The sequence below is a fragment of the Dipodomys merriami genome, unplaced genomic scaffold, assembly GCF_024711535.1.
Source record: "Dipodomys merriami isolate MVZ:Mamm:240054 unplaced genomic scaffold, mDipMer1.0.p SCAF_54, whole genome shotgun sequence".
Lineage (NCBI taxonomy): Eukaryota > Metazoa > Chordata > Mammalia > Rodentia > Heteromyidae > Dipodomys > Dipodomys merriami.
This window is the reverse complement of record NW_027206113.1, coordinates 8664652-8676776: the sequence shown is the minus strand read 5'-3', so window position 1 is coordinate 8676776 and position 12125 is coordinate 8664652. Positions and strand designations below refer to the sequence as shown.

The window sequence follows — 12125 nt, the reverse complement described above, 5'->3', positions numbered from 1 at the left end:
CATGTACTGAGGGGCATCGGGTTGGTTCCATATCTTACCTATGGTAAATAATGCTGCAATAAACATAGTTGTGCTTGTAGTTTTAGTATGGTCTTGTTTCTGATCATTTGGGTGAATGCCCAAAAGAAGGATTGCTGCGTCATAGAGGATCTCTATGTGGAATCTTTTGAAGAACCTCCATTCTGCTTTTCAAAGGAGTTGACAAGTTTACACTCTCACCAAGAATTCAGTAGTGTTTACTTCTGGCCACATTCCCTCCAGCGTCTGTCATTGTAAAAATATTGAACGCTTCAGGAATTTGTGTGTCATCCTTCGAAGGAGCTATGCTCATCATCTCTGTATCATTCCAGGTTTAGGGTATGTGCTGCCAAATTGAGCACAGAACTTTTTTTTATATATAAAGTGTAATTGATTTTCTTAAATTAGACACTTCAACAAAAAGTAAATGCAAAAGAATGGTCATGAAATATTTATTTCTTACATAAGCACATATTTAAGAAGAAACTCAAAATTGATATGTCAAAAACAAAGTATTACAAATATTTGTGGTTCAAGAGATGTGTAGAAGGAGGAGTTCAATTATTCTCTACAAGGCACCTGTCATAATGAACATTGCAGCAAATGTTAAGGTTGTTAAAGTTTTAATGCTTTAAATGGATTTAATTTTGGGAATTTGCTTAAATATGCCAAAATAGGGACTGTTTGGCAGGTCATAAAAATTTTCCATGAAGTAGTTAAGATTTATGGTAGCAGACATATATTACTAAGTATTTATATTTCAGAATTTATAGAAACTTTACTAATGAGAAGTTGCAAAGTCTTTGTTTAAAGAAGCAGAGTAAAGAGTTAAGAATTTGTTAACTACACTTTAGAGCTTCCTTACTTTATATGTTAGCGAGCAACAAGTGATGATATAAGCCATATACAAATGACGAGATGAGCCATAAATAGTAATCTTAGTGGGTAACTTTAAAGACTACTCATAGCCTATAAAAATCTTGTTGAACATCATAATCTTAGCCAGTTTTAAATGTACAGGAATATGAGAATATAGTAAAATCTAATATGTAGTACACTTCAAATACTGGAAACACGTAACTGGTTTATTTTTCATTTTATTAATCATGAATATTTAATTGTTGTTTTTATTTATTTGTAGCATTGTTTTCTGCGGCGCGCGCCTTCTCGACCAGCGAGAAAGAACGACCACCACACCAGGAGTCTTCTCAGATCACGCTTTATTGGAGAGCCTTTTAGTTGATGGGAGAGCTTGAGCGCGAGAGAGCGTGCACCCGAAACATGGCCGCTTATATAGGGAATAGGAACACAGGTCGCTCTATCATTGGTCGTCTGCCTTTTACCATCACCAAGTGCCACGGGATTGGCTGGGGACTCTACTTGGCTCGCGCATGGGCAAAGCCCAGGACCCACCATCCCGCCAAGCACCGCCTGAAATGGAGTGGTTACCTCAAAGCTGCAAGGGAGTGGGCGCCATCTTGTAATGGCGTTTACCCTGGCTCCCTACAGTTCCCCCTTTTTTGTTTTTTGGCAACAGGTAAGAGTAGAGGTTGGGCCTCTGTCTAAAACATTAGGACCTTGCACTGGCCTTCGCCTGAGGGACGCCTTCCCCAGTGATGACCAGGCCCGTCCGATGCCTTTTTTGCAGAGGTGGGATCTTGGGCATCAACCCACTTGCAACCCAGCATGCTCTTTTTGAGGAAATGGTACCCTCAAGTGCAGTGCACTTGCCTAGCACCCTGTCCCAAATTGCAAGTTGCATACCTGTCCCGGTGCAATGGGATCCCCTGATCCCTCGGGGTGCTAAGGCTATGCAGGATGGTAAGGTTTAATTGCCTCTCATGGCCGACAGCCCGATCTGGGGTGAGGATCCACTCTCCAAAGCGGCTAATGATTGCAAGATAACAACCTTGTCCCTTCTGGTTTGGGCTCGAAGGAGACAGACCAACCATAGGCAAACCACGCATCCTCCCAGGCAGCAGGCTAAAAACATTCCGACTCCCACCCACTATTTGAAAAAGGACACCGCAGAGGCAATCCAGTCTTCCATCCCACAATCTGCGGAAAATAAGGTGGGGAGAAAAAGGGAGTCTGCATGCAGGGGCATAGGAACTGGCCAGGCCCTGGTGACAGCCCACAGCCATTGGTTTAGCTATCACAGGGGTTGCTATTAGCACTGTTGCTAACAGCAGGAAGATCAGCTGCATCAGGAGAAGAGTGGATGGCATCTTCAAGAGGGGGTTCTGCTGCAGTCTCCACCAGCCTGGTCAGTCTCGTTGGCACCCAGTGAGGTACTTCTTGACTCTGTGGAAAAACACAAACAGCTCCCCTGGATCTCGTTATTACCGGATCCCGTCCATGCCATTTATTATTAATAACATCCTTCCACATAACCATGTCTTTAGTATCCATGGGGTCTCTTGTCAAATGCCGATCTGCGGCAGACTGATCGTTGTCATTTAGAATTAAAAAATTAAGGGTAAAGAGCCCAAGAGAAAGTCTTTCCCTGGGGGACGCTGACTCAGCAATTCCCCCTTTTTGTTTTTGAAGCATTTCTTTTATGCTTCTATTAGCTCTTTCCACTATACCTTGTCCTTGATGATTGTAGGGCAGTCCGGTGGTGTGGGCAACTTGCATTTGTGCGCAAAAGGCGCGAAAACCATGGGAAGTATAAGCAGGGCCATTATCCGTCTTGAGTCTAAGGGACTTTCCCCAAGCTGCCCAAGCTTCTAAGCAGTGTATTTTGACGTGAGACACCTTTTCTCCTGCCAGAGGTGTGGCATGAATCACACCGGAAAAGGTGTCCACAGACACATGTAAATATTTCAACTTACCAAATTCTGTCAGATGAGTAACATCCATTTGCCATAGGGCGTTTGGTCTCAACCCCCTGGGGTTTACCCCCACATGTGGAGGATGAAGAAAGGTAACACAGGATTTACAGGCTTTAACAATATCTCTTGCCACATGCCTGGACAAATTATATCTTTTCCTAAGGGTATTAGCAGGTACATGATACAATCTATGAAAGTCTTTTGCCAATTCTACAGGATCAGCAGCGACCAGAGCCACAGCCCGAGTTGCCTGGTCCACCAAATCATTACACCTTGCCATCGGGCCCAGCAACATAGAGTGGGCGTGAATATGTCCAATATAAAAAGAGTGTTTTCTGTTTAAGATAAGGGATTGAATCTGTAACAAAACATTAGAAATTGTACTGGCCTGCTTAATTGAAGCAGCAACTTTAAGAGAAGCAACGGCATTTACAACATATAATGAATAAGAAAATAAATTAAAAGGTTGATTAAATCTTTTAAAAACTTCAAGCACAATTAAACATTCAACAGCTTGTGGGACATTCGGCCGAAAATTAAAGACTACCGGCTGTTTGTGTCCTTGAACAAAAAAGGCACCTTGTCCAGATTTTGATCCATCCGTAAAGATTGTCAGAGCATTAACCAAGGGCTCCTTTGAAGTGACAACAGGAAAATACACTAAATTTTTGTTAACTATGGCAAGCAGAGGATGCTTAGGATAATGGTTATCAATTACATTTGGAAATGAACAAACAAGAATTGCCCACATATCCACTGTGGCTGCTAAAATTTCAACTTGCTCACGGGTGTATGGAATAATTAATTTATCTGGAATTTTTGCAAAGTGCATCAAACAATACTTTATACCCAAAATTGCCTTTTTTTTTTTCAGACCAAAATTGCCTGTTTAGCCACTAATTCAGGAAAATATTGAACAGTTTTTGCTCCCACAGAATCATAGCATTAATAGTTAGCCTTCGAAGCAAGGCAGTGGTATAATTGGCCGTCACCCCATAAGTCCTGACTGCCTCAACTAAATCTTTTAACTGGGAGTAGGAAACCGGCTCAAAATTTCTTTCATTAGTAATTGGATTTTCAAAAACTGGACAAGTGGCCGCCAGCCGCGACCAGGTGCTTCCTTTTATAAAGTGACTCTGCCCCGCCGGCGGGCACGCCCAGGGGGCCGAAGGGTGAGGGCCAGCTCTGTTTCCTCTTCCTGGCTGCTGCAGTACTCCCACCCCTAGGGGGCGCCACCCCCCATATCTTTCTGCCTCATACTCCGCCGCAGCCTCTTCTAAGTCTTCACTATCAGCTGGATCGATCTGCTGTCCCTCCTCCTCTAACAGTTCTTCCTCTGAGTCACTCACAAGATCACTGCATTCTTGGTCCCACCCTTCCACATGTAGGGCTAAGAACCGGTTTGCTTTTAAAGAAGGGCATAGGGGTGTCCTTGAGACCCCCTCCTCCCTAAGATCCTTCTCCTTTTGTGAGGGCTGCAGTCCCTCCTGCTTTAATTCTTTAGGATCCTTTTGTCTTTTTTCCCTTTTTCTTTTAGGCCTATTTTCCTCCCCTTTACTGGATGCTGACTCTGATAGACTATCCTGATGCCGTGTTAGTACTTTGCATCCTTCCTGGATTAAATCAAACCCTCCCTCCTCGAGGCAAGTGCGCACCATCAAAAAGACAAGCCACAAAGGAAGAAGCAATGCAAGCAACCAATAAATATCTAAATCTACAGTGAACAGCATACTGGGGGATACTTACCGACGTCCCCTCTCCGCGTGTTGAGTTCTGGCTCCAGTTCGGCCTCTCGTGCGGGTCCCGGGTTTCGGCACCACTTTGCGGCGTGCGCCTTCTCGACCAGCGAGAAAGAACGACCACCACACCAGGAGTCTTCTCAGATCACGCTTTATTGGAGAGCCTTTTAGTTGATGGGAGAGCTTGAGCGCGAGAGAGCGCTATCATTGGTCGTCTGCCTTTTACCATCACCAGGTGCCACGGGATTGGCTGGGGACTCTACGTGGCTCGCGCATGCGCAAAGCTCAGGACCCACCGTCCCGCCAAGCACCGCCTCAAATGGAGTGGTTACCTCAAAGCTGCAAGGGAGTGGGCGCCATCTTGTAATGGCGTTTACCCTGGCTCCCTACAGTTTTCCTTGTAGTAATATAATACAAAGTTTTGTAAATTGTCTTTTGGAGGTACTTTGAGAAAGTTACTGGGATGGTCAACCATTTTTATAGGTGCATGTGAGTTTACAAATAGCAAATTTAAGAAAAAAATATTGATTAAAAATTTTATCAAGTAGAATCTGAATCAGGAGTGTTGATAAATGTCCACACCTAAAATCTTAGCCCTAGGTTGAAGCAGACGTATTACAGAGTTGAGGCTACAAAAATGAGAGACTGTATTTTGTTTTGTTTCTGTTTTTGTTGGTCATGAGGTTTGAAATCTAGAGCATGTGTGCTGTCCCTCAGCTACTCAGCTCAAGGCTAGCGTTACCACTTTTGTCACAGCACCACTTCCATCTTTTTCTGATATGTGGTACAGAGGAATCAAACTCAGGGCCTCATGCATGCAAGGCAAGCACTATACCATTGAGCCACTTTCCCAGTTCCTGAGAAACTGTGTTTTAAAAAATCATCTAAAGAACATTTGTTTTATCTTTGGGTTATATATTGAAATATATGAATATCTTTTTATAGTTTTGTGAATTATCATACTACTTAATTTATATTAACTTCAGCCACTTTATTATTCTCAAAGTCATGAAATATCTCTGAGAAATTGCATCTGTGAAAATTGTTTTTGCAGTTATAATTTCTTGAGTAATTTTTAGTTTTTTATCAAAAGCACTTTATATTTTATGTTGGTGGGTTATTGTACATTAAATACCTTCAAATGTACATGTAGAATCTAAAAATAGCTGTATGAATATTCTCATACAGCTCTTATTTATCTGTTATGCACTTTCAGTATTATGATATTTCTCTCTATCTTTCACTCTATCTCATTCACTTGCTTTCTCGTTCATGCTCCATGTCTGCTACTTAGCATTTCTGCTGGTGTACTATTATCTTTCAGGATCCACTGGTTTTGGGAGAACATGATAGGGACCATCAGTTACAATGGCATTCTTTAAGAGTTTTAGCAGTGATGTGATATTATTCTTTGCAATGCTAAATGGCAAAACAACAGATCTAAAAATTCCTTTTCACTTTTACTATTATTATAAATTTTATCTCATAGGAATTATGGGGATGGATAAGATACTTTATCCTTTTACCTAAAAGATATTTTTTCTTTTATAGATAACCTATTTCTTTTATTATCAGTAAGTAAATACATGTAATGAAAATAAAGCTATCCTATGGATAGATTTTCATCCCTGTTCACAGGGATGAAAAACAAAGTAGTGGCAGAAGTGAGTACAAAGGATAACCATCATAGAGCAAAGATCCTCAGAGCAGTTTATCATGTACACTTTGTGTGAATGACAATGTGCAGGAACTATAGATTAAATCACTGAACAGTTGATATATACGCACATATGTTATGTATGTATATTTTTTATATTTGCATATATGTGTGTATATGCCCTTATATATGTACACATGTATGCTCCTATACACATGAATACACACATACATACACACATGTATACCTGGAGAAAGACACATAGTTACAGACAACAAAAGTTTCACTACTTGATGAATATGCCTTAGACGGAATGCTTGGAACCAAATATGTTGAAGATACATTTTTCTCTAGAAGTATTTTTACCACTCCTCTTATCTCTTAAAACTGATAGGTTTTGACAGATTCGACTTGTGCAGTACAAGTGATAGCAAGCCACTTGGAAATCTCATTAAGTAATGGTCATAAGGTGTCTCCCTGTTTCCCACAGAATGCTTGCTCTTGTAGACATTCTCAACAACCAAAGTAGCTGGAGAATACTCTGGTAAAGAATAACGTTATAAGGCTTTAAATGGCATCCTTCTTTGAGCTATTTTCCAACAGCTAGCATCAATTCCTAAGCAGATGAGTGAATCCTCAGAAGACTGGAGCTCATGTCAATATTTAACCAACCCATTTGAAAAGTCCTATGTGAGAAATGCTGACTGAGGTCTTGCTGATTTATTGGTCAAGAAAATAAGAAAGAAAGCTGCCACACGTACTCCGGTGGAGTCTGCTTAGCATGGGAAACCTGCTTTCAGATCTGAGAATTGGGCTTCAAAGAGGCCTACCTCCTGAAAAGGCTGGCAAGCCCCTGGGAAAGATGTGTTCCTGTTTTTCTTTTCTTTGCTGTATAGGAGTGCCTATTAATATTTTACTGTTCCTGCTGCTTGTTCTACTTACTCATGCTCAACGTTCCCTTATTCAAGGCTCTTTCTTGGAAGTGTTGACGACTCCAACATCTGATGAGTGTCCTGAGAACATGACTAATTCACCAGAGTTAAGTGCTACCCTAACAGCCCCTCTTATGGATGCTATTAGACAAGTCATATGGAAATAGAAACGTATTGGGGGTTTCATGACATCACTTCAGCAGAAGGAATTGTTTGTAAGAGATTTACAAGAAGCTGTAGGCACGGCTAGAGCAGAAAGAGTGTATGGCTATTGGAGACTTCCCTTTAATCCTAAAGCATATACAATAGATGCAGGGAGCCGGGGCGAACGCCATTACAAGGCGCCACCCACTCCCTTGCAGCTTTGAGGTCCATATTAGACAGTGCTTGGCGGGACGGTGGGTCCTGGGCTTTGCGCGTGCGCGAGCCACGTAGAGTCCCCAGCCAATCCCGTGGCACCTGGTGACGGTGAAAGGCAGATGACCAATGATAGAAAGACCCGTGTTCCTATTCCCTATATAAGCGGCCATGTTTTGGGTGCACGCTCTCTCGCGCTCAAGCTCTCCCATCAATTGAAAGGCTCTCCAATAAAGCGTGATCTGAGAAGACTCCTGGTGTGGTGGTCGTTTTTTCTCGCTGGCCGAGAAGGTGTTCGCCACAAATAGACTCATATAGATATCGTGTGGATAAAAAAGATGTAGAGGGATATATAGACCAAAAGCTAAATAAGATTCTTAAAAGTTGGTAGATGGAAGGTGGCAATAGCTTATCAGAAGAAAATGGTGGGATCCTCCATTATCTAGAGGACCCCAAAGACTTCCCCCAGATCCATAGCCTTTTACAGGTGTGTACGATAAGGATGGCAAACATTGGGAAAACAACTTAGGAGAAAGAACTTCCTATTACTATCTTTCATTTACTGAGAGACTTGCTAGATCTAGGCCTCCTTTGTGCTTACTATGAAAGAAGGAACAAGAAAGATCTTATGAGACAGTTAAGGCCTCTATGGAGAAGAGTAAACGATTATGTGAAAGGGTTACAGAAAAGACACTATGAGCTTGAATTTGATACATGGCCAGATTTAACTAAGTATACTTACTATCATGATTTTGGGCCACAAATTGGGGACCCTCTAAAGAATGCCAAAGAAGCACAATTGCTTAGAAAAGATTTGAAACGCATAAAGTACAAAACTAAACAAAAGTAACTATGAAGTACTAGAGTTCATGCCTTTCTGTTCAGCACCTTGACCATATGCTCTGGTTAATGGTTAATAGGTGATAAATATCGAAACCAATTGTATTTCTTAAAAATAGAGGTAAAGCCGAAAACAAGTGCCTATCATCATAGCTCGTCATCCAAAAAACAAGATCAGGTGACCAGCTGGTGACCACCCCAGAACAAAGCCTTGCAGCTTTGTGTAGCCTTTTACCCTTTCTCATGGAGACTTTTTCTATAAAAGCATGTTATCCTCTGCAATAAATCACACTCAGAATTCACTCCTCTTGTGTGTGAGTTGTCTGTTTGCCATCTCCCCACCTATTCCAGTTACCTCCACAAGGTGTCCTCCGTCGTCCTGACAGAGCCGTTCCGCGGCAGAAAACATTTTAATGCATTAAAGTTTGAAAATAATTTGCAACCTGTCAATAAATGTGTAGAACACAATTATACCAACTGACAAAAGATGATATGCCTTTCATTTATGTGCTTTTGGGCTTGGTGGGTGACTTTAGGTGTGTCTACACAAGTAGAATCAGCATGAAACAAGCCAGCGTTTTTTCATTTAAGATACAAGAAAAGGATACAGGTTGACCCATTGTAACAATGAGATGGACAAAACACTCTATCAGAGGAGGGGTGGAGGGAGGAGGTGGGGAGGTGTGAGGGGAAGGGTTGATAGGGGAAAAACAAAGGAGGGGGGTAACAGTGCTCAATAAGAAATGTACTCATTAACTTACGTAATTGTAACCCCTCTGTATAGTATATTCACAGTAAAAACATATATATTAAAAAGATACAAGGAAAACTTCTGTACTTATAAGAAGTTGTATTTGTCACTCAATATCAGTAAGGTAATGGTATTAGGACCAGAGGCATATTAAAATTTTGGATGCTCAAAATCTCTGCATAAACACAGTATTTTATTTACATTAGAATATGCCCAGCACCTAGTGCAGTGTAATTGCTATGAAAAATTTTGCTACATTCTATGTTTGTAATAGAAAATAAAAGTATATGCACTCCCACCAACAATGCAGGAGGGTTCCCTTCTGTCTACATGGAAATGGAAAAACTTGGAAAGAATTATATTAAGTGAAGTAAGCCAGATCCAAAGAAACATAGGTCCCATGGTTTCCCTTATTTGCAATAACTTGTATGTGTTTGAGATAAGCAGAAACAGTCAGATAAGTTGATGTTAGGCAAAATGAACCACAAGATAAAGATTCAAATGTTTTTTCTTTCTTGCAATCATTTCTAATATATTTATAAGATGATATATTTTTTGCTTTGTATGTCCCTCCCCATGGTATAACCCGTTTTCACTGTATTTGATGTTGGTATAATTTGTGGAGGTGAAGGGAAAAACAAATAGTTTAAATAGGGATAGAGGTGAACCCATTGCAACAATGAGATGTACAAGTCATTATGACGAAAAATGAACTTTACAAATTTGGTGGGGGTAGGAGAGGGCGTGGGGGAGAGATGGATAGGGATGGGAAGGGGAAACAAAGGAGGAGACAACAATACTTGATAAGAAATATACTCAGTACCTTGCCCATGTAATTATAACCCCTCTGTATGGTATTTTCACAATTAAAAATTTAACAAAATAAAATAATACTTTAAAAAATTATATGCACTATCAACATATACAAATTTTTTCAGATAATTTTTGTCTTCATTTTGTGGATGGAATTGGGAGAGTAATTTTGAAAAGCACAAATTTCATCACCAAGATCTGTCTGCAAAATACAACAGGGATCTAATACAGCATTATTGAAAGGTATGGAACTCTGAGGAGAAATACTTGAATTGAGATATTATCAGAAAGTATAAGCATGCAAGGACTTTTTAGAAATGCTGCTAGATTTCTCATGGAGAGCTTTCATAACACTTTGTGAAACACAAGTCAGAACCTCACTGAAGTGTAGACAGTTTCCCTCACCTTTATGTCAGGCTCAGTCATTATAAATCAACATATAGCTAATCTGGAATAATCCTCTAATAAGAAAAGGATGATGGAGTGTTTATATGCAGAAAAGCTGGGAAGACTATCTTTTTCCAATTAAGACTGAAAGATTGACCCCCATCCTATTTTCCCAGGCCCGTACAGACTCCAGGCAAAATCCCAGGTATGTGTGAACTCCATTGAAGTACAGGCAGGACAATCCACCTAAGTCCAGCTGTAAATATTCCATTATGGGCCCACGTGAAAGTCCCCCACCTTCCTTGACCCAGGAGCTTTACATTAAACTCTACCTTCTTGTTCAGACCTCCTATAAAAAACCAGATCCTGTCCCAGATCCTCACACAACCTCAATCCTGCAGGAAGGGCTGTGCCCCTCGCTGTCTGTCAATGAACAGTTCTCGCCTGTTGAGTCTGATCGAGTCTGGCCTATTCCTTTTCCATTCTACTCCATTTTTCTAACATATGGTTCCTACATCCAGGAATGGAAAAGTGCGAGGAATAAACTGGATGCCCTCTACGGAGGGGCAACCCACCTCTTTGTCACCTCTCATGGAGCTTCTCTGCTATTTTCCTCCTCCTTCCAAGGCCTTTCTGCATCGGGAGTTCAGAGCCCCATGAGCTTACTTTGGGCTAAACAGCCTCATGAAAGACCTCTTGGCCTTGGCCTTTGTAATTGGTGCAAGCAGGGGAGGGCCATTCTGCTGTGGCTTGCAGTATTATTGACCCCTGCATAAACCCCCTATTCTCTCTCCTTTACCCTGTCACTGGACTCTGATCTCTAGGCAGGAGGCTTTTTGCCACTTGACCAACTTCACCCACCACCTGAAAGCCTTCAGGACAAGGTAACCAGCTAGTCTGTGGAACAGGGGCCCCGACAAGGACTGCAGGACTCCAGGAATCCCTCCCTTCCTTCCTGTCTGTGGGGATCTCTTCCTGTTTGTGGAGACTCCAGGAGTCTCCACTTTCCTGACTCCCTGACTGACCACCATTAATTAGGACCTTTGGGCATGCACTCTATTAATTATTGGGTTCCATCCGTCTGCCTTCTCAAAACACCAAGGATGCCTGGAGAAATGGGACAGGCTCCAAAATCCTACCAAATTTTCCAAATTGTCTCCCAGAGACACCTCATTAGCATGCCTGCAGTTTAATCTTAAGACTCTGGGCTGACTAATTTACAGTAAAAAAATGCTTCATATATCCCTCCCCCATGGTATAACCACTGTTTTCACTGCATTTGATGTTGGTGTAATTTGGGCTGGGGAAGGGAAATAATTTTAATAAGAATACATGTGTACCCATTGCACAATGACATGTACAAAATGCTATGTCAAAAAATGAACTTTACAACTTTGCAGAGGGGGGGGGGAGAAACATGGATTTGGGAGGGCAGGGATTGTAGGGGGAAAAAAGGAAGAGGCAACTATGCTAGGTAAGAAATATACTCATTACCTTTCTCATTTAATTTTAACCCCTCTGTATGTTAATTTCACAATAAAATTTTTTTTTTAAATGACTTGTTTTTCTACCAAAATCTGGTCTTCTTACCATGGCCACCACTGGCCTAAATTTGTAACTTTAGGTTTTAATTTTAATGATTTAAACAATTCTCCAACGAAATGATGAGGAATCCAAGGTGCCTTAAACATAAGCCCTCCTCTACCTCTGCTCCAGAAAACTTGCCCTCTGCTTGTTCTGTTCTGTCCACCAAGTCCTTCTCTGACCTCTACTCCAGAGGTCCCCCTCCCTGCTCTC

General features: G+C 41.4%; 1 non-coding gene across 1 annotated transcript; it reads right to left on the bottom strand.

Annotated features, from left to right (window-relative positions):
• Positions 1-274: 274 nt before the first annotated feature.
• LOC138811616 (U6 spliceosomal RNA) lies at positions 275-380 on the bottom strand. Its single transcript, XR_011367452.1, has one exon. It is a non-coding gene; the product is annotated as a U6 spliceosomal RNA (small nuclear RNA).
• Positions 381-12125: the final 11745 nt, after the last annotated feature.